At 39.0% G+C, this 4,322-nt stretch overlaps 1 long non-coding RNA gene across 1 annotated transcript; it reads right to left on the bottom strand.

Moving 5' to 3' along the window:
- Nucleotides 1–931: 931 nt before the first annotated feature.
- LOC117951399 lies at nt 932–3,091 on the bottom strand. The gene is made up of 5 exons (XR_004658164.1): nt 2,948–3,091; nt 2,715–2,832; nt 1,845–1,959; nt 1,123–1,284; nt 932–963 (listed from the first exon to the last, which is right to left on the bottom strand). It is a non-coding gene; the product is annotated as an uncharacterized LOC117951399 (long non-coding RNA).
- Nucleotides 3,092–4,322: the final 1,231 nt, after the last annotated feature.

Here is a 4,322-nt window from a genome sequence, read left to right as displayed (position 1 = left end):
GCCATTTTGGATGGAGTACTTGTGCAGACCAGGTCTTCTGTTTCTTAGTTTTCTTTCCAAGAAAGACTATGGCCTTGTACCCCAATGTATTTAACTTTTCAACCTGAAAATAAAGATAAATATTATAAAATATATACAGAAATATAAGCAATTACAAGTGTCTGAAACATTGGGGGCGGTAATTAGGTAAATAATAAATACAGAAGTTAAACACATACCAAGACGGATGCCTCATCAACAACATGAGAGGTGCTTTGGTTTTTTTTGTTGGTTTTTCAACCACGTCTCCTTTCTGGCCTCAAATTTCTCCAGTTTTTTTGCCAGTCTTTGCTTTCTTGGCTGTACAGACTGGCAATATTTGCAGATCTTGGTGGCCACACCTTGGTGGCTTTGCAGCTCACGCAAGTTGTAGTTGTTGACCCTCGTGGCTTCTTAAAACTAGAATATAAAAAAGCAACATGTAATGATTGCTATTTTCATCTAAGTATTGTATTGTATTTTTGTGTGTATGATTTTACCACTTGTCTTACTGTAGCTCTTATCTCATATGCTGATTATGCTATAAAACTATAAAGCTTTCCTTCTGACCACGGTTAGCACATTACACATTGCCGCCAACTGCAGCTAACGTTAAATGCGGTGCGGCTAATATAATGCTGGATAAACCCCTATGTCATTGGACAAATCCCTAAAAATTCATGTAGATAAATAATTAACGAATGATGGCTTAGACAGCGCTAACTAACTTTATTATTCAGGTTCCGTTAGCATACGTTGATATCTCTAAGTGTGTTCATTCACGGTCCATTACCTACCTTTGAGGATGCACAGTAAGAATGGCGGTGGCGGGGACAGCGGACCTCCGGGACACAAACTCAATGTGCTGACCTCTGTGCCTCTGTGACAGGTCAACCCAGGTGTCAATCATCAGAACATTTTTTTTCTGCTCCATATCACCATGACCTGTAAAACATATCGGGACAGAAGATATTTTGCATGTTGTTCTAGTACTATAGAGAACTAAACCCTGACAGGATGAGCTAGAATCCCAGATTCCACATGTACATCGTGATGTGTGCATCAAACAATTTGTATTCAGTGCATTTCAGAGGAAGTACTTACATTCCCATGGCCAGGAGTAGTTGTCCACAGCCAGGAGTTCATTGGGAGGAGGCAGTTTTTCATCTTCCCCCACAGTAGCATTGTGGTCATTGATGGCAACTTCCAAGGCTTTCTTCTCAACAACAATCTGTCTTCTCAGTTGATGCCTTCGCTTATTCCCACCTATAATGAGAAAACACAAAATGAGTGTGCGCTCACACGATTACTACACAAAAGCACCATACAAAATAAGGCTTCACAATATACATGTACAGTATGTGTTACGATTATTGTGACAGAAGCTGTGTGATCATTTTTGCATCACAAGTTTTGATATCATTTGAAAAATTGTGAAAAATAATTTAAAAAATAGTATGCTGCCCTGGCTTTTAGGAAAGGTGCTTCATCTTCTAATGATGTTTTTTTTACTTTTTTTCTTATAATCTTGCTATATTTACTATGTATAAATCAGTAGTGATTTCATTTTTTCACATATCTACATTCCTAGTGGCCTTTTCTGCTCTCACTGGACTGACGATACAGCTGAAACTTTCGCTGTTTGATGCCCAGATATAATCCCTTGATGGTCTTCTGCAGGTCATTTTGGATTGTTGCTCCTTTAAACGACAACAAACAAATTATTAATGCCCATCTCAATTTACAATCAGACTCTTTTCAGATCCCCTGTATAAGAGCAGAGCCAAATGATTCTTTAAATATGCCATTACATTTTTTTCAAGTACCTGAGGGCCACTGTTGAACATCAGCCACCCACTGCTGAACTGTGTCTTGCTGTAGAGATAACTCAGTGATGAGTTTCTCCAGGTCCTTTGATGCCTCTGTGATCCTTTGTACAGTCTGTCAAAATGAAATATCTGTGTTAAAAAATGCTGAGACACAATTTAAAAACAACAATTATTATACATATATTTGCCTAGTCAGTACCTTGATGTATCTTTTGGCCAGTGTCCAGTCAAGGTTTTCCGCCTTTTCGCTTGTTCCAGCCACTTGCCTGGATAGTTAGCATGTCTGTGCGGACTTGACACACAATGTTTGTGCAGTAATTTAGGTTCACACTGAGGAACAAAGATCAGATACTACATTGATCATTCTCTAATATTGTCACATAAAACTGGAAAGAATCATACACTTAATGTGTCAGAAGTTAAATTATCATAAAGAGCATCCTGATCAGTGTAAAAGTGCAGACGAGACAGTTGTTTTCAAAAGGGAGCATGCACTATGCACAGAACCCTAAAAAAAGCATCAGTGTTCAAACCACTTCTCAGAAGTGGAAATATGGGAAATATTAACATTCATAACATCTGGTAATGTTTGTCTTCTAGGGAGTTAGACACCTGCAGAGATTTGACTCCACCTGATCACGAAGAAGCACTCTATTGTAAAGAGGTGCTACACCTTCTGATTTGGTCTAGGTTGAGAAGGATTCATAGCGTAGCATGATAACAAGCCCAATCAGACCTCAACGCTCTGACAGAACCAATTGAAGACCAAAGATTGTAATAAAAAATAGCGCTACACTCAAAACAAGCAAAAAAATATGTTAGCTTGTATTCTCAATTTGGACACAACTATACATGAAAAATGCTTACCGGCTTTTGACATGTACTTGGAACATATGGCTGCTCTGGAGAGGAAACTGTTAACCTGTTCAACCTCCTCCCCGATTGTTGTTCCAGCTCCTTCTTGATTGCGTCCACCCCATTTTAACTGTAACATATTTACATGAATGTTATCAGTTAGAAAACAAAAACTAGGGGCAGAGGGCAGACAATCATAATATGTTGTACATATGGAAAGAAATTCATCTAATTGTCATTTTTACCTCACACATCCATGAATGCGCTTTTGCATGCATGATGGAGAGAAATGGGCGCATGTTCAGCAAGTCCTCCAACTCTGGACAGTGGTCCACAACTCTCTGCAGATATGGCCAATATTTGCAGATCACATAAGAGCAAAAAAACTGGACAGTGTGTGAAGCGAGCTGTTTCTGGAAATATAACGGGTATGCAAATATTTCTCCACGGAACATATTCAGTCCCTTCAGCAAAACCCCATGACGGCAGACAGCAACTTCAACACCTTCCTCGTCTAGTTTGCTTGCAGACTTGTTGGCGGACTCTCGTGCTGCTGTCCACTGACCCGCACCACATCTCCCTTTCCCTGGATTCTTAAACAGATAAGGGCACAAACAGACATTTTACAGTTACATTTGACATTTGAAAATAAGTTGTAAATCATGGTATGTTGGCATTTGATGCAGTAATGCCACTCTATTACTTAAATAAACTAAATTATGTTTAAATTTAGAAAAACAAAAGGCAAGCATTCATATATGGATATGCATATATGGATGTAATCAACAAATGAGGACACCTCAGGATCACTGGCCAAAAAGACTCCATCAAAAAACCCATCAGGTCTTGAAAGAAATATATAAATGCAGGTTACATTTACTATATAAAAGGAATTTGTGGCTAGAATTTCATTGTACATGAATGTTACACACCCTGGTTGGCTTTTGAAACGATATTATTTGCGGTTCCCATCCACTGCAACTGCCAACATGGAGTGTGTGCATGCAGGGCACTGAAAGTGCTAGACCTGAGACAGCTTCTCAACCTCAAATTTGGCATAGGCCCATTCGAGGAAGGCCCTCTGCATTGTGTCCCCACATATCTTACCACTCTGAGAAAAAACAAAACAAAACCGTAAGTAACTGTTTAGAAGGTTGGCTTCAGACCATGGTCATGATGAACAAAAGGGCTCTGTGAAGAAATGTATGCTGAATCATCGAGGATTGTAAGAACAAGTCCTAACAATTAATCAGTTATTTAAAAGGTGATCCAAACAAACAAACAAACAAACGTAAATTATGAATCCACTCACTCGCCCAAAGAGTTTCGTTCGACCCTCGAGCATGCTGACAAAAGCTTGTCTTGACATCCCTGGGGCAGTGATTTTTAGATCCTCATACGTGGTGAACAAGTCCACCATGTACAAGGTCTCAAAATTGACAGTGGCTGGCCAGGAACCACTTTCAACAAGATCACTTATGGTCACTGGCAAGGTTTTTCCACAAGAGCAGTTTACTGATGGAAGGAAGAGGTTGTATCTTCCTGAAATTTCAGAGAAAAACAATTATCTCTTGTTAAAAAAACAAACAAAAACAGAACATGAATAAATAAAAAATAAAT

Source organism: Etheostoma cragini, chromosome 10 (genome assembly GCF_013103735.1).
Source record: "Etheostoma cragini isolate CJK2018 chromosome 10, CSU_Ecrag_1.0, whole genome shotgun sequence".
In the NCBI taxonomy this organism is placed as follows: domain Eukaryota; kingdom Metazoa; phylum Chordata; class Actinopteri; order Perciformes; family Percidae; genus Etheostoma; species Etheostoma cragini.
This window is presented reverse-complemented; position numbering and strand designations above follow the sequence as displayed.